Here is an 18,724-nt window from a genome sequence, read left to right on the forward strand (position 1 = left end):
AGGTGTCGGGGCGAATTAGGAATGGGAAAGGACACACGAGAAGGAAAGGGAGCAAGGGGGTTTTACTGTTTCTGCTGTCATTAACCACAGATTTGCTTATGAGCAGGTATTGTGTTAAATACCATTAGCTCCAGAGCAGGTATTGTGACTGGAATCGTTATCCCCAGAGTGCTTAAAGTGCAAGCCATCTTTCAGGTATTCTGTCATATGTAACGGATTAGCAGGTACTGTATCAAACGTCAGTAGTTCCAGGGCAGCTACTGTATCTGGAATTGTTATCCGAGATCCGGTACTGTTGTCTGTAATTATATGCCCCAGAGCAGGTATCGTCAGAGGTAGCCGGTGAGAGGGTACGTACTGTTTGGGAAGTCATTAGCTCCAGGGCAGGTATTGGGTCTGCACTCATTCGCTCCAGCCAGAGAATGTGATGGGCCTTTACCATTAGCGCTAGAGAAAGTGTCTGCAGATATTCATAGGGGTGACATTTCCGTGTATGCAGAGAAAGTACCGGGTCTGCAGCCATTAGCCCTGGGGTATCATTACTTTCAGGGTAGGCACTGCAACTGGAGACAGTGTACGTCTGCAAACATTAGCCGGCGCAGATATATATATATATATATATATATATATATATATATACACACACACACACACACACACACACACACACACACACACACACACACACACACACACTGCAGTTTCTGCATCTGCGGTCATTCCAGAGCCTGAACTGTACCGTAAATGACCTTCGGAGCAGCTACTGTGTCTATGATACAACAACAGGCTACCCCGTGTAATTTCAAAACCAGATGTTTAGAAAGTCACGTACTTACAATTTTTTATTTTACCATGCGATAAGTACAATTCAACGCAGCTTTAGCTGCAGCCTCTTACTTAAACGTGCATTTTCAGAGGTTGCAAACAGGCTCCTCTTACCAATATAACAACAAAGGGGTGAGAACGATATCATACTTGCCAACCCTACAGAATTAGGCAGTAGGCTACTGCTTTTTAAGCAGTCCTACGCCTGCAGATTTCAGTGACAGATCCTACCGCTTTTTACAGTGGCAAGTAATTTATGTGACTCTAAGGCAAGCTCCAGGACAAAGCATGCAACACATGAATTGGTCTGTCTATACAGTGGACTGGTAGGTGATTACTTTGAATGGGCTCAACAAATCCACTGACCTGACAGCTATTTGACTCCGTCCTGCACTCTTGTCGGGACAACCCTTAGGTGAACCACCAGTGAAGACACGTGGCAGAGTGTAACACCATCACACAGCATCTGCCTATCAGACTGATGGGGGTATCAGTCACCATGTCATTCAGTGTTCAACTTGCAATAAATATGTACTGCCTGGGCTGCTGCTACAGAGCAGTGGCAAATGTTGCTTATCAGCTCTGTGCAATTACCTTCTGTGAATTTGGTGTTAAGTTACCATTCAGAATTATACATGTTTTTACATTTTAACATCTTTCCATATTGTGCCGTTTGAGGGGTTGTGTGTTTTTAGAATGCTTCAATGGTGCCAACAATGCGTGTTTAGTATTTTCCTGTGATGTCATTGCTGTTATGTTTAGTTAATTTACTGTGCTTGAGATATACAGCTTATTGCTGTCTGTTATGTCATTATGATATAATTGTGTTCTGAGTTACGTAGTTTGTTGTTTTCTGATCCTGGAATTCAAGAGGTGCCAAGATCAGTTCTTCAGTTGGCTGTTCCCTAGCGGCAGTGCTCGCTGTGTGTACACATTTACTGAATAAATCTTTCTTCTGACTCAACTGAGTGGTCCTCAATTTAACACTGGTGACGAGGATCTCCTGGTACTGGAGACGCTGTTTGTAGCGGCAAGGGTGTACAGTCCCTCGTCCCTCCGCTCACAGTATTCACGAGTAAAAGACGCTGTTTGCCTGCCCCACTCGCGTGATGGAGGGGCACTGAAACTGACGGCAGGACGAGGAAGAGGCAGCAAGCACTGCGGCCCCCGCCCAGTGCAGAGGTCAGGAGGCGCGCCGCTATTTTTGAAGAAGTGGGTAGAGAGGAGCGGCCGGTTTGGGGGTTGGGCTCGCGCTCATCGGGATAGCGAGCGCAAGGCCCCATGTGCTCCCAGGACACGTCAGCACGCAGCACGCCAGCTGAAGAGGGGGCTTGGCGTAGTGACGCGCTGTGGCTGAGCGTGTCGGCTCGAAGGCACTCAGAGTGTTGTTTATGACGAAGGTTGCCAGGCAACCAATTATCCCTGCAAGTCGCCTATAAATAGACTTGGAACGTGGAGCAACATTGTGACGGCACTGAATTATCCCCGGTCTGCCTTCATTCGCATCTAGTCGTAGGCACAAAATCAATTGCTTTTGCATTCCGTGAATGGAATGCATTGAAGTGTCAATTTCACGTTCTGCATAGGATTATCTCAACAAGCTGATCTCTATTCCAGTGTGCCCTTATAGCAGCTGCATTTCTGAGCACATTGTCTGATTTGTGTGAAGTGGTGAATATGGCAGCAGCTATTCCCCCACCTGCACCATTCCTTGCAGAACCAGGCAGACCTCCTATAAGATGGGAAAGATGGAAGCGCATGTTTGAAAACTACATAGGGCTATAGGTGGAGACCGATTTAGTGCAGCCAGAAGAAAGGGAATCTGGGTCCTGAGGAACAAAGTGTTTTTGACGGTCTGACATCTCGTCCAGAAGAGGGTGCAGGTGATGCCGATGAGTACCTAATAGCCTTTAAACAGATTGAAGAACATTTTGAACCTAAAAAGAAAGTCGCATTCGAAAGACACAAGTTCTTCCAACGTGCCCAGGACAATTTGGAATCAGTAGAATCCTACATAGCTTCCCTAAGGACCTTAAGCCACACTTGTGAGTTTGGTGACTTGACGGACTCATTAATAAGGTATCAGTTGGTAAGATGTACCAACAGTGCAAGGGTCCAAGAAAAGTTGTTAGCCAAAGATGTAACGATGGAACAAGCTATTGAGCTCACTCGCAGCATAAAGCAAACATTGCAATATATGAGGGAAATGAAATTAGATAAGCAAGTCGCGCGGGGTGTATGCGCAGTGGGACCAAAAAAGAAGCCATCAGTGTCAACATTCAGGAGAGAATGGTGGAACCAGAAATGCACCAAATGTGGCAGTTCCAGGCATACATGCAACACTCCCAATTGCCTTGCCAGGTATGCAGAATGTTTTAGGTGCAAACGTAAAGGTCACTTTGCCAACATGTGCAGGGAATCCTCGATAAACATGGTGGGCCAGAAAGAACAGGGCACTGATACACCAAACCAATTGACCTCAAGAGCACCTAATGAGGGTTCTCCTGTCCAGGAGGGTCTACCGCGACAAGTCTTCCACATATCCGCCGTGTCAGGCGAATGTAGCGGTCCAGTTGACGACTTTGCGGTAGATGGGTGCTATTTGAAGATGAAAGTCGACTCAGCGTCCCCTTGGACAATAATTTCACAAGATACACTCAAAAACATGTTGCGTAAGGACGTGGGAGATATGGTTCCCGCCAAAGTGCAACCTTGTGGTCGAATTCCAGGGCCAAGTGTCATACAAGAGAAGAGAGTGTACAGCAGACATTTTAGTGGCAAAAAAGGGTGCCTCACTCTTAGGTTGAGATGAACAAAGGAAACTTGGAGTGCGGATTCAGGCGAGTGCCATGGATCCTGTAACTATTGCAGAGGTGGACGACAAGTGGACAAAGGAATTCCCAGAAGTCTTCACTGCAAGTTTAGGAAAGTTAAAAGGACTTTGAACATGATATTAAGTTGAAACCAAAGGCTCCACCAGTTGTGCATAAAGTGAGACCAGTCCCTTTGAAAATGAGGCAGCAACTTCGTGAAGAGCTGGTTGATTTTGCCCAGAAAGGTGTTATTGAACGCATTGATGCCACTGAGTGGCTATCTCCTGTGGTTTTAGTGACCAAGAGTAATGGGAACTTGAGACTATGTGTGGATCTAAGAGTATTGAACAGGAACATTCTTGTTGAGAGACATCCTTTGCCCATCATAGCTGAGACATTGGCCACTCTTGGGGAGCCTAGTTGGTTCTCGGTAATCGACTTGTCGGCTGCTTATCACCAGGTGCCTCTATCGTAGATGAGTCAACATGTTACATCTTTTGTCACTCCCGAAGGAACTTTTAAGTTCTTACGTATACCTTTTGGTTTGGCTTCTGCTGCTTCTGTTTTTCAAAGAGTAATGGAGGAAGTGCTGAGGGGTCTTCAAAAAGTTGCTGTGTTTCAGGATGACATTTTAGTGTATGCTGATTGTGAGGAACAACATGATAGGGTGCTGAGGTGTGTTTTAGAGATTGAGAGAGGCTGGACTTACAGTGCAGAGGAGCAAATGCAGGATTGGTGTCAAGGAAGTTGAGTATCTTAGGCACAAAATATCAGGTCTAGGAGTGTCACCTAAGTGTAGTTTGGTAGAGAGCATTTGCAAGGTTCCCGCGCCTGTTGACAAAGAACAATTAAGATTGTTTATGGGAATGGCTGAATTCTGCCACAAGTTTGCCAACAGGTTTGCCACCATATCTGCTCCTTTAAGGAATCTACTTAAGAAGGGAATTCACTTCAAGTGGTATGAGGAGTGTCAGCTTTCATAGCTATCAAAGAAGGTATTGCTAAGGCTCCATCGTTAGTGGGTTTTGTGAGTGGGAGACGGTGGATGCAAGTTTATTAGGGTTGGGTGCTTAATTGTCTCAAGTTGATTCTGGAAAAGAAGAACACATAATAGCATTTGCCTCTAGACCCTTAAGGGGAGCAGAAAAAAACAATTCTGTAATAGAAAGAGAAGCTCTAGCGGTATTTTGGGCAATTTTGCATTTTAAATGCTTCCTGTGGGGCCAAGAATTTCAGGTAAAAACCGATCATAAACCCTTAGTTCAGCTACTGAGTAGCAGTGAGTGGGCTAAAGGTTCACCAAGGATCTCTAGGTGTATGATTGGGCTACAGGGCTATAATTTCAAAATGCGTTATGTACCTGGTAGGGACAATGTGGTAGATGACTTCCTGTCGAGACTCCCAGTGGGGGGAGTCGGAGATGTGGTGGAAATGATCAGAGAGGAGGACATGATCATTGCTGATGTGATTGGCTGCGCTGTGAATAAAGTTGAGCGGCTGGCGGCAGACCTTGAAGATGTAACCCTGACTCAAGTAAAAGAATGGACAAGAGGGGGATGGCCAAATAAAGACATTTTGGACAGGAGTGTTGATCACTACCATGAGGTGAAATTACAACGTAGTTTATTTGAGGATGGGTGCAGGCTGAGGAGAGGATTGAAAATTGTGCCTCCGGTTGGTATCAGGGTCCGTTTGGTCAATTTAGCCCATCAGGGTCAGTTAGGCATAGGTGGCACTAAGAGACTTTTAAGACAATCGTATTGGTGGCCAGGCATGGACAGTGAAGTGGAAAAGAGGATTCGGTCATGCAAGGAGTGTGAAAAGAGTGATAAAGGAAAAGTGGTAAGAGAGGTTCCACTTCATTCGATACAGGTTCTGAGCGAACCATGGAAAAAAGTTGCTGTTGATTTAATGGGTCCCATATGAGGGCTAGGTGATGGATTTAAATGTTTAGTGATCATGGTGGATTATCACACTAAATGGTTGGAATGGAGAGCTTTAAGGGAGGCCACTACGGGTGAAATGATTTCATTTTTTGAAAATATTTTCTTTAGGGAGGGATTCCCTACAGAGATGATTACGGACAATGGGTCCAGTTCTGCTCTGAAAAAATGATGGAGTTTTTAGAGTGTTTTGGTACCAAACATCTTCGCACAGCATTGTATCACCCTAGGGGGAATGGTTTGGTTGAGAGGGCTAACAGGTTTATGAAAGGAGGGATACAGTTGGCTTTCAGTTCAGGCTTAGCGTGGACAGAAGTATTAAAAGAAATGATAAGGAGTTACCTCATGACACCTCACTCCATCACAAAGCTATCCCCTTTTGTGTCATTAAAGGGTCGCCAGCCTGCTACCAAACTGTGGTTAGATCTAGCGGGATGTGTTGAGGTGGATCGACAGGAAGTGATGAGATTGATTTTGGAGGCTCAAAATGAGTACAAAAAAAGGTTTGACTCTGTCATAAGGTCAAGAATGTGGAGTATGAAGTGGGGGACCGTGTGCTAATTAAGAATCCTAGTTTTAGGGGGGCGTGGCCAGCAGGCGTACGATGCGGACGTGATCTTTCATCGCTCCCGTGCCGCCGGCCAGATCCTACAATTATCCTGCTGAAAACATAAACATTAAAGGGCCAAAACTGCTTCAGCAACGCACGAGAAACTGCTGCATCGACCAGTCCGACAACGGGCCAGAATCGGTGCGGAGTTCCCCGGCTACAGCGTTCGAAGGTAGCCGGCCCCACTCCGCGTACGACAATCAAGATGGCAGCCATGGGTGGGCTCTAAGCGGTGGGCGCCGCACGTCTGCGTTCATGCCAGCCTGAGAGAGAGAACTAAAGCGGCGGAGGGAAGGCGGGTGGCGTGAGCGGACCCTAAACTGGTGCGAGCAAGGGTGCTGCCGGGTCGCTGTCGCTGACTCCCGCCCATGAGGACAAACGTGTGTGGGTGATTCCCCTGCCCCCCTCCGAAACACAGCAGCGGCAAGGAGCAGAGTGGCCCTGTCGGCGGGCGCTCCGAGAGCGAGCCACAGCCCTGAGATCTGGGAGAGCAAACAGCCCGGCTGTCGCTGCCTCTGCGGCGGCTCGTGTGGAAGAGGGCACTGCCACAACCCGCCCACACAAAGCAGTTGCAACGCTAAAAGAGCCACCAGGACCCAGAGCGGGGTCGCGGGCGCTCCGCTCAGCGTAGAGCGCCTGCCGGTCCCATACTTCGGTGACTGCACATCCGCCTGCCTGCACACGAAGGTCAAGAAATAGCGGTAAGGAGATGGAGACACGGGGAGCGTGGTGGTGGTGGCGGTGAGGGTGAAGCTCCGCCAAATCCCCTACATGATACTGTGCTCACTGCAGCTCCACCGCATTTAATGAAGATCATCAACGGCCACTGTGGAACCCAGGCAGCAAAATAAAATATATACCCCGCTGGCGATGGTGGGCGGGGGACAGGCCCTCCCCAGGCCCCCGCATTGGTGGCACCAGACAATAAGAGAGGGGTGTGTTCGCCTGTAAAATCTCCGTTGGCCCAACAAAGCAAATATGCAACTGTTCGGTGCGCAAAAGTGCTAAAAGGACCAACTAATGCCACCCCTAGCACTGCCAGATAAGCCGCAGCGGCCGTCTAACTCAACTCAAACTCACGCCACATATAGAGACTGTACACGCGGACGCATGTCCTTACCCTAGTTGAACTGTTGTTACCGAGAATCTAAATACACCACAGCAACTGATGCTGCTACGCCTCCGCAGTGGGGTGCATGGAGAAACCCTACGTCCACTGTGAGCATATTAGCACGTCTCCACACACAAACCATATGCCCCAGTGAACCGGCTGTCATAAGCAACAAACCACCACAAGAGCCAGTCTACTGCCCCAAAGGGGGGGGGAAAAGAGTCGGCGCAGCACCCGGGAGCCAAGCAGAGTGAGCACGAGAAACAAGACACACGAAGGTGCAAATCCCCAGTAGGTGAAACCCTACGCCACACGGAGACCCAGTGTATGTCATTTCCAACGCTCCGAGTTATACAGCCCTATCAGCTCTGTCTACATCCCCAACTCCACGCAGAACACGACTCTCTGTTGATGTAGCAAAGAGTGGACAAAATGGGGAAAGACAAGGTTAGGGAGAATTCTCTGTAAAGGCTAATTTCCCAAACCTAGTGAGTCCCCCAGCAGCTTTGCTGGATTTTTGGGGTTTAACTTTTTCTCCTGCTAAGAGTGAGACTCTTTTTCTCCCACTCTTAGGCATGAGTTGAGAATGTCCTTTGACTATGTAATGTGTTTTATGGGCTATGGGGTCTTTTACTCCATAGGGCTTCATGTGTTTTTGGTATGTGTGTTACACAGCACCCTCAGTGCAGTAACACAGGGGTGTCATAGTGACCCCCAAACATAGACTCCATACCTTGGGATTGACTACTCTCTCCCAGGGCATGTAAAGTCACCATTGGCTTTACTAGTCTCCAATTGTGAACAGAACCAGTACAAACCATCATATTGTGGAAGTACTGGTAGGGGTAATTCACTTGCCCCTGGGTCTGTTTTCCAAGGGGGCACGGTCCAGTCCCCCCCTTGTCGAGTTTCTGTCTGGTGGCAGTGGATACCACGCGAAATATTCCACCGGAATATTTCCTATGGGATTTTCCCAATCATTTTAAACCCACGACTTTTTGGTGCAATGTTAAAGATACCGCCGGGTTATTTATTTAATATTTATTCCCCAGTTGGGTCTTTTTGCCAGGACTCGGTTTTAAAATGGCGTTTGTGTTCGCCTCTGAAACTCTAACCCAAGTCGAGCCCTTTGTTCCACTTTTTGGCGGGCTTCTCCACAGAAGCCCTCCAAATGGTGCCACTCTGTCCGGGGTCAACAGGATGTGTGGGAGGGGTATTAGGCACCCTGGACTGAGTTGCCTTGGCAACTCAAGTCGCACTCTTGTGTGATTGGCCCAATGGTGAGCCGCCCGGCTCACCACTTAGCATGTTTGAGTGACAGCTAGGCTGATGAATGGGGAATGGGGGTTTTGCTGCATAAAAGCAGGGCTTTGGGGAGTGGAACTTCAGAAGTTGCCACAGGACCTAAAGAATCCGAAGAGGGGAGAAGCTGAGCCATCTACGACGACGACACCACCGGTGGAGCCCGGCTGTACGAACTCACCACTTCCCCGACGACAGAGGAGATCTTCTTCCAGGAGAGTCTTCTTCCCTTTGAGCTGGTGGGACCAACCAGTTCGCCTTTTTCGCCTTCCTGGATCGTCTCGTGGTCGAATCGCCCGCACCAAGCATCCCGGCGGCCGGATAGCCACGCTTCACCACTACCGCAAATACATTGGTTGTACCTTTTAACCAGGAAACTCCGCGGCTGGTTTCTTCCCTGGCAGTGCAACGACCTCCAGCTTTCCTCCACGTCGAGATCATCTCTTCCCCTGGACGAAGCCCCGACTTGCGCCCACTGCCAGGAACAACTGCCCCCGCTGGAGCTTTCTCACCATTTCAGGTACTGTGTCCCGCCTGGTCTCCCTTGCAACAGATTGTCCAAGGTTTGCCGTAAATCCTTGACTCTCTATCCTGGCTTGACCTCGGACCTGCTAACTTTACCTTTCTGAACTGATCCAACCTCTTTTGACTTTTCTGCAAAGACTTTGAGTGCATTTTCACTGTGTGATCTTGGACACATTCCGCCTTGCTCTCTCCAGGAGTGGGCCTGGCCTATGAACTTTTTGCTATACAGTAGACCCTGCCTTTCTTGACTTGCTGTGGTTTCTTAAAAGTGTTGGTACTGTGTTATTTTACTATTCTGCCTTTTCTCTCCCTTTTTAACAAATTATTGGAGTGCCATCTACGGTTACGCGCTCACCTCTGTTTTGCTAAATAAGTGGTGCCTTAACCTAGACTTGTCGAATAATTAACTAGGGAGGTGTATATACTTATAGTGACTGTGTTTGAACTTGCTTGACATATTAGTGCCAGTGTATTTTTACAAGTGTGTTTTTTAATAAATAATTATATACTTTTATACCAAAGCTCTGGTCAGTGTTTGCTTGTGCTACTGTATTTTCAGCCCTATTGAGTATACTCTATATACTGCCTAACTCTTCTTGAGAGAAGTCTGACTGCTCAGCCACAGCTACAAGGTAAATCAGGGTGGTGCAGACTGCTACCAATTGGGTTTACTGCTTACTCCTGTAGTCTTAAACTTTTTGCAGTGGTCCCTAAAGGAACTGCACACGTTTCTGCCTAACAGACAAGCCCAGGAAAACCTCCACACATAGTAGAATAGAGCAATATGCAACTACACCAATGGCTCGCTCTCCGGAGCGGTCGTCGACAGAGGAAATAGACTACCCAGTACATGACATCTCCCTCAGGGACGTGATGAGTGCTATAGCCAGCTCCAGAACATCAATGGAGAAGATGGACAGCATTGGCGCTGATGTGTCCTTGTTCCGACATGATCTACAAAAGCTAACCTCTCGCACTGGAGAGGCCGAAGCACGCATCTCGGAGACTGAAGATAACCTACGAGGGGTCAATCGCCACATGTCTGGTATGCTAGAACGCATCAAAACCCTGGAAGCAAGAGTGGACGACAGTGAAGGCAGATCCAGACGCAACAACATCGCCATACTCGGTCTCCCCGAGAAGGCAGAAGGGGCATGCATGGAACTATTTCTTGAAGAATGGTTGGCGGACATATATAAGGTGGAGTCCTTTTCCAGGTTCTTCTCCATTGAGCAGACTCACCGCATCCCGTCTGGTAAAGTCACAACGGCTGTCCACCGCGCACAGTGATAGCAAGATTCCTAAATTATAGGGCTAGAGATACTGTGCTACAATTGGCCAGATCAAAGGGGACTGTCACATACAATGGATCTAAGATCGCCTTCTTCCCGGACTTCACCAGAGAAGTCCAGAAAGCGCACCAATCCTTTGATCCCCTCAAAAATCGCCTGAAATCAATGGGAACCAAATACGGACTAATTTTCCCTGCCCAACTCAAAATATATCATAAAGGCACATCCGTGCATTTAACAGAACCTATGGAAGCATGGAGCTGGGCCGAAAGGCATATTGAAGGCGATTGGAGCACTGTAGGAAAGAGGAGAGGTGAACGCAACATACCACATCCTGAGAGACTACCAGACAGAGCCTCAACAACAGCAGCAAGATAGAATGCTGCAGCAGGAAAATGAATGAATAAGGTTCAACAGCACTTAATTAATGAAACCACAGTGCGCAAAATGTAAAGGAGCCTGCACGCTGAATGTAACATGAGCCACAAAGAATACTACAGCTGGCGGCCGACCTAGCAGCCGCCTCCCACCCCCGACAAGGAAACAAACTCATAGCATCAAACTAGAGTGCTATACCGCCAAGCTCCAGACTCTACACGCAAACTGCACACCCAGTTAGCACGGAGCGGGCTTATGCGAGTTAGAGTTTAACGGTTTAAAAGTTAATGTTGGGCCGACAGATGCTTCAGTTGGGGTTGGAGTATAAGGAGGGGGGAGTTGAGGGCAAAGTTCTTATTCAGACCCTCCAGCTAATAGCGATTTTGCGATCCGCAAAATGCACCGAAAATGGCCGTTTTGCGCAAAATGCAGCAAAAACTGCTGTTTTGCGCAAAAACAGCCGTTTTTGCAAAAAAACCTGAAAAAATTACAATAAAAAAACATTTTCCTCAGGGTCCCAGATTCTCAAAACTTATCGATGCAAGAAATTAAATGCACAAATGCATCTCAGCACTTGCGCCCAAAAAAAGGGCTGCCCAATCCACAAGGGACACTTGAATGGGCACATTTTGTTAAAATGTGCCCATTCAGGTGTCCCATGTGGATTTTATATGCGCTGCCATTCAGATGGCCTTTTTCAACTCAGGGTAAATCAGGGTCTGCCAATTTAAAAGCGCACCCTAAATTTACACGCAAGATGCACTTTTAAATGTGCAGAAATTGTAGGCGACCCTACGCGCATGGGCCCTGGGTTGCCACTGCATGACAGGAGGCCTCATTACAAGTCCGACGGTAGTCGTGCTGGTAAAAACGGCACGGCTGGCGCCGGAGTCCTTTTTTTCTGGCGATCCATCCTGCCAGGCGCTGGAAAAAAGAAAATCCCCATTCTCACCGAGTCCCATTGGACTGGGAATGGGGAGGATGGATGCACCGGCACTGTGTGCAACAGTGCCGGTGCATCCGTCAAAGTCTGCAGCAGGTGCTGTTCCGGCCACCAGGTTAGACCTGGCGGGCTGAAAGGCACCCGCTCGCAGAACTCGTAGTTTGCCGGTCCGGAAACAATGTAGCAGCAATTTTACCGGTAGCGTTGTTTCTGAACTGGTAACCTCATAATGACCCCCAGGGTCTTTCTTGACCCGGTCATGCATTTTTTTAAGGCATGGACCGCTGCTATGTCGCTTGTATTTCTGTTCCTCAAACAGGATAGAAATGTGTTTTTGGGTCGCATTTTACAGTGGACGCGCTGGGAGCTTGCAGAACACTGTCGGGAGAGCGTTTCTATTCAAGGTACTACCCATTTTGACTGCCAAAAGAAAAATCGATCGAATGGTACAATTTGACCTATTTCGCCAGTACCATTCGATCGATTTTTATAAATACCGAACATGTTGGGGTTGCGGGGGTGTCACCCGCTCCTCATATTCAGTATTTTCGCCTTTAGAGTTGCAGGGGTGTCCCCCGCTTTCTCAAAATTGGAGGTGGGGGTCTGAAAACAAGAAAAAAAAGGGACCCTGCGGCGTCAGATCCGTCCTGCGTTAGAGAGACTGATCTGACACCGCAGGGTTGGAGGGGAAGCGGCAGCGATCAAGCAGTTAACTAGGGGAGGGGGTGGGTTGGTGGTGAAAGGTACATTTTGGGTTGTTTGGCTGAAGTGCAAATATATTAGCGGCAAAATTGACTACGGTCAAGTCCGCCGCAAATAATTACACTTTTTTCAAACAACCCAGAACCCTATTCAAGGCAGCTGTCCAGCACACAATTTGCACTACAGCTCATCCTCGTGGAAATGCAAAGGTCGCCTTTGAGAATAAGGTGATCTGCTAATTTCCAAAAATGGGTTATCTAAAAATAGCATATCCTCGGCTTAAATGTCTCACTTTTTGAGGATCATGGTCAAAAGCTACATTTTGTTAAAATGGTCACACTATGAAAGGGAAGGGAGAGAGAGGAAGAGTGATGAGTGAGATGTGACGTGGTAGGCAAGAAAGCAGAGGGAGAGCAGTGGGTCAGAGGAGGAAGCTGTGCACAAGTAAGCAGAGGAAGTAGTGATGCGGTGGGCCAGAAATCTGAGAGCGAGCGGAGGTACAGAAAGTAGATGGAGCGTGTGGTCAGGGGGAGCAGTGAGCCAGAAAGCAGAGAGGAAGCGATAGAATGGGAGAAAGGATGCAAGATGCAGAAGCAGCACAAAAGAATGAAGGACTGTATATTGCGGGAGGAATTTTAGAGTGTAAGTTGCGAGTTGGGAGTATGATTTGGAGTTTGGCAGGGGCGGGGAAGTGCACATTGTGACTTGACAGTGTGACATAGCACCTTAGTATTTGTATGACAAAGTGAGAGGTTCAGGAATGCAAGTTGTAATGGGGAGTTGGTGAGCTGTGTGATGTGTGTTAGTGAGAGAGGTGTGTTGGTGTTTGGGGGGTTGGAGATCTTAGAAGGGGAAAAGTTTCAGCATTACAACTGATATTGATCAATTTAGTTAATACTATAAAATAGTCATGCACATTAAAACAAAAATGTAGCCAAAACAAAAAAACTGCCAGAGACATCCGGGATTCTTCCTATTAAATTAATACAAAAGATACATAATAATGACACCCTGACTCTCTTTTAGCCTTGCATTCTGCCTCTTTCCAAAATGTGGCAATCTTACACCCTCCAGATAAAACAAGATGTCCCTCAAAAATGCCGCAATAAATAAAGGTTTGTGCCGCAAAATTTGCCATTTCATGTCGCAAAATTTGCCATTTCATGCTGCAAAATCCTGGAAGGTCTGCTTATTTAATATTCAGCATGCAGCGGTGCTACAAGCACAACGGACGGGACGAACAATAAGCTATTCCACTTCCTAACTAACTTGAAACATTCACGCTGTACGAGGCGAACCCATAAACCTAAGATCCAGACAATTAATGACACCTGACGCTGGTTCAACCAATAGGCACCTAAAGCTCATGCCCTGGAATGTGAATGGGCTGGGGTCTAGCATTAAAAGAAAACTGGTATTGCAATATATAAATCGGCATTTACCGGACATAGTACTCCTAACTGAAACGCATCTTGCAGGAACAATCTGCAATCTCTTCAAAAGATCCAACTATCGCACGGCGATAAACGCGGGATTCTCCATGGGGGCGAGAGGGGTGTTAATATTGGTTCATAAAAGACTTCCAGTGGAGATCTAGCAAATAACGCAGGACAGAGCTGGACGTTATGTACAAATACAGGCTACGCTCTGGAACCAAACCATGGCAATCATGCCAATATACTCCCCACCGTCTCTCCTAAACGCACTGCTAGCAGGCATTACCCCAATCCTGGCCGCAAATACGGCCGACATGTGGGTGATAGGTGGCGACTTCAATGAAGTAATGGTCAACGCTCTAGATCGCACACACATGAGAGCAGGGAACCCAGCCACCACCACTAAACTGGCCGCCTTTGTGTCTGCACTAGGGCTGAGAGATGCATGGCGGGATCTGCACAGTGACACACGCGAATATTCCTTCCACTCAGGAGTGCATGCTTCAATGTCAAGAATAGACTATTTCTTCCTACCAAATCAGTACATTCACAAAGTGTGTGACGCGTCCTTCCTCCCACGGGGTATCTCTGATCACTCCCCACTGTTTCTCAAACTTGAAACGGAAAGACTGCGGCCTCCCCCAACATGGCGGCTTAACTCCTACTACCTGGGGTTCCCGGACCTACAGGAGAGGTTGGAGACAGTCACTTCTGAATACTTCGAACTCAACACAGGCTCGGTCAATGACCCTGGAACATTATGGGAGGCATACAAACCGCTCCTAAGGGGCGAAATCCTCTCGTGGACAACGGCAAAGAAAAAAGCTCAGCGTGAACTGATCATAGAGGCTGAAAGAGAAGTAACGATGAGGGAATCAGAACATATTGCTAACGACACCCCTGCGGCAAACAGAACCCTGACACTAGCCCAGAAGAAGCTCCACAATTTATCGCTGGACTGTGCCAAAAAAGCACACAGTGCCATGAAAGCATGGATATACGAAACTGGTGAGAAAGCTGGCAAATTGCTTGCATGGTTGGAAAAGCGTGATGAAGGTCACCAACAAGTGATGAAGGTCACCAACTCACACGGGCCCATGGAACACCCAGACACACTGCACCTCAAACACTACTAGCAAACAAAACCTGTCAATCAAAGAAGTGAACAATGTACTCCATGAACAGAAACGTTGTCCTCCTGGCAACGGACCGCAGTGATTCATAACTCGACTGCAACCAGGCCCGCGCAACGCCACAACTCCAGTCACAGGGCACAGACAACTCCTCCATTTCACCTGGCCCGGAGGACTCGCAGTGTATCTCACCCTCATCCCTGCATATTCCCAAAACAAGTTCAAAACCTCACACAGAGATGACGCGGGTGTTCATACTGTAAAAACCCATGTTGACACCATCATCCCTTTCAGAGAGAGACGTGCACCCGTCCGATGCGCATGCAGGGACGTCGACGTCAACCCTGAGATTCTTCTTATGCAGCTCGTACTCAGAAAGTTCACAAAAGCAATCAGGCAACGTCCACTGCTGCTGTATTCCACTCAGAGTCACTGCCCCAACGCATGCCATGCTCTGACAAATGACGTAGGATAAAGCTTCCTTGCGTTCCAGCATCTCCCGCTGGAACACACGTCGCAACAAAAAACACACCATAAGAGTCACGCGCTCTGTCACTCCCCCACGAACGCGTCCGCATCCAAACTTCTCTGACCATGCGCATGACCAACGCCCGACATGGAGTACCTCCAGGTGGCGCGTTACGTCACAATAGTTGCTCGGGGCCACACAGCGTTCACATCTACTGCACCCCTCCATATAGCGAGACGAACGAAAACGTGACTAAATGGAGAGGGCAGGGAAGGCACCTATGACTCGGGCACCTCTAGCCGCTCTCCGGGCCCCACACGGAAACAGCAATTGACTGCCCGCCGGCTGCACCACCCGGCCTACAGCTTGTACGGGAACAGTCTCACCTCCTTATGGTTTCGCCGCTCCGCAGAGCTCATCCATCTCAGAGCTCACCGCCAAGAGCCGCCTCCTCTCCGAACTTCCTCCGCTAGTACCAATTAACTCCGAGCACCGACCAGACTCGGCAACTGACGGCACGGGTGCTCAGGGCTGCTCAGATGGAGCATGGACGACACTCCACAGAGCACCGCACACCGACCTGTGTGCCGACTCGCTCACCCCAGCACCACCCGGTCACTGGGTGAGACAGCATCTAGGGCAGCCGTGCCAACGGGCACTGCACTCCGACCCGAGTGCCGACTGGACTCCTCAATACAGCTCCGCCCGGACCGCTGAAGAGGATGCACAAACCAGTAAAACTGCCCTGGACATTGAACTTGCTGACAGCTACTTCACAGAACATGAACCAACTGGAGGGCAATGTTTCCTAGTCCTGGACTGCCCCCTCCACGACAGGATCCCATCCTCGTCGCCAGTGTAATAAGTTGAAAGCTGAAGGACACCCGAGCCAGCAGGTAAGTTATTAAGTAGGTTTATTGTAATTCAATTGCCAGGAACAAACATTGGCATGTCCTTTCCAAGTCAGCATACCTCCAACTGCCCAGCATAGAATCCCCTTCAGACAACAACACACCAACAATCCACTCACACTGACCTCACCACATTCCACGTACAGTGATGTCATCACCTCAGCTACCAAAATACATTACAACACCCATCGGAATATAGTGGTAGACAACGTGAAAACCAAGGTTACATACACCATGTATAATGCTATCTCCTCTTTTGCCACGAAGGAATTGGCGAGCCTAAAGCTGAAATGGGAAAGAGATGTGGGCTTGATACTGCCTGAGGACTGGATCGCGACCCTGATGTATCCTAGAGAGACTGCAATCTCTGCCAGAATTCGGCTTATACAACTGAAAATACTTCATAGGATATACTATCCCGGAGTAGCACTATACAAATGGGGTAAAATAAATTACTCCAGATGTCTGCGCTGCAAGCAATAGGAAGGAACTTTCTACCACATCCTATGGCAATGCACGAAAATACAAGGCTTTTGGCGAAAATGTGGTGAGAGACTCTCGAGGGTCATGTGCCGAACAATCCCAATTGATCCTAAACTTCTTCTCCTGGGAATGACAGAGGAAGGGGAAATGTCTCTCTTTGAAAAGCTCCTGCTCTCAACCTGCACAGGCATTGGCAAAAGAAACATTGCACAGCTATGGGGTTCAGAATCCACTCCCCAATATGAGCAATGGTTATCGGACAAAGACGTCTGCATCCCAATGGAACGCCGAGTATATCAAGCAAGAGGCTGCCCGGGCAAGGCAGAGAAGATATGGGAAAAAGTGGGAAAAAACTGTGTAATATACATATTGACTGAGCCGATAGATAACGATGTATAAACCTCCCACTATTTTGGGGAGACATATCCTGTCCTGTCATCCTTTGAATAAGACTAGCACGGAAGCGTCCAAGATATATATACTATGTCTGATCGTGCTGCCTCACCGTCTGTATGCAAAGTTACAAGTTTGTGTAATGTATGTTTTTGTATTGTTTTGATGGAAAACCAATAAAATTTGTTATTAAAAAAAAAGAATCCTAGTTTTAGTTTCAAATGCTTGGAGAGTACGTTTTTGGGACCAAAGAGGATTGCTGCAATCCGTGGCAGTGTGGTAATACTAGAGGGTGGTGAATGCTGGTCAAAAGCGAGGTTGGTTAAAAGCTGTGTCGCCTTCAATGATGAGAAGGTTGGGGAGAGTAATGAGGATGCTGATGCGAACATGGATGTGAAGGAGGATGTATCACATCCAAGCGGAAGTGGTGAAGTTGGTCAGGACTCACTGTCAGAGAGACCGAAAGGAAGGATGAGAAAAATGCCTAGCCGCTTTAAAGATTTCTGCTGTGACTAACTTTGCCTATTCAGTGTTAAAATGTATGAGGGGGGAGATGCATACATGCCAACCCTCCCGATTTTGTTAATAAAATAACAATATCCCCTATGCATTCCTATGGGGAAAATGCATTCTCCCGATTTCGGTGCTGAAATCTCCCTGTCAGGGGCTTCAGAATGTTGGCATGTCTGGAGATGTGTTATGTGTAGTTAATTTACTGTGTTTGAGATATACAGCTTATTGCTGTTTGTTATATCATTATGATATCATTGTGTTCTGAGGTATGTAGTTTGTTGTTTTCTGGTTCTGGAATTCATGAGTTTCCAAGAGCAGTTCTTCAGTTGGCTGCAGCTCCCTAGTGGCTGTGCTGGCTGTCTGTTATCATTTACTGAATACATCTTTCTTCTGACTCAACGAGTGGTCCTCAATTTAACAATTGTCATGGGAATTATTATTTTTGAAACTTCAAAAATCCTACATCTTTTTGGTCACAGAATGTTGGCAAGTATGCGATATAAGTTAATGGATGCTCAAAGAAATACATATAAAATTCATTACAAGAGCTAGATCGCATAAACTCACCTAATGCTGCCTGGAAACTAAAAACGTGCGTTTCGCAAGGGTCTGACTTTGTCTTTCTCTCTGCCAGATATTTTTTTGGATACCAAAGCTTCTTACTCTACTGTAGCTTGTTGAAGTTTTTAAGTCGCGTGTAGGAACAATATTGCTCTTATTATCAATTGAAACACCCATTTAAAGTCCCTATGAGACGATAGCATTATGTGTTCGTTTAAAAGTTTGCCGATACTTTATTGAATGCCTTTATGTTATCATGATATATTTCCGTATTTCTGAAATGCTGTTAGATCGTCGTGACGTTTTCACGTAGGACGTCTACGTGCTTAACAAGAGAATCATGGAGGAAGGCGGATTCTGGTGGCGTCTAGTTCCCATCCG

The 18,724-nt window shown here is 47.5% G+C and overlaps 1 protein-coding gene across 1 annotated transcript in view; it reads right to left on the minus strand.

Annotated features, from left to right (window-relative positions):
• The window catches only part of RAD51D (RAD51 paralog D), a 384,690-nt gene extending 366,175 nt beyond the window's left edge, over window positions 1–18,515 (minus strand). The window contains exon 1 of the mRNA XM_069614897.1: window positions 18,350–18,515. The gene's annotated coding sequence lies outside the window, so the exon portion shown is untranslated. The remainder of the gene's footprint in view (window positions 1–18,349) is intronic.
• Window positions 18,516–18,724: the final 209 nt, after the last annotated feature.

Source organism: Ambystoma mexicanum, chromosome 9 (genome assembly GCF_040938575.1).
Source record: "Ambystoma mexicanum isolate Mex_15411 chromosome 9, UKY_AmexF1_1, whole genome shotgun sequence".
In the NCBI taxonomy this organism is placed as follows: domain Eukaryota; kingdom Metazoa; phylum Chordata; class Amphibia; order Caudata; family Ambystomatidae; genus Ambystoma; species Ambystoma mexicanum.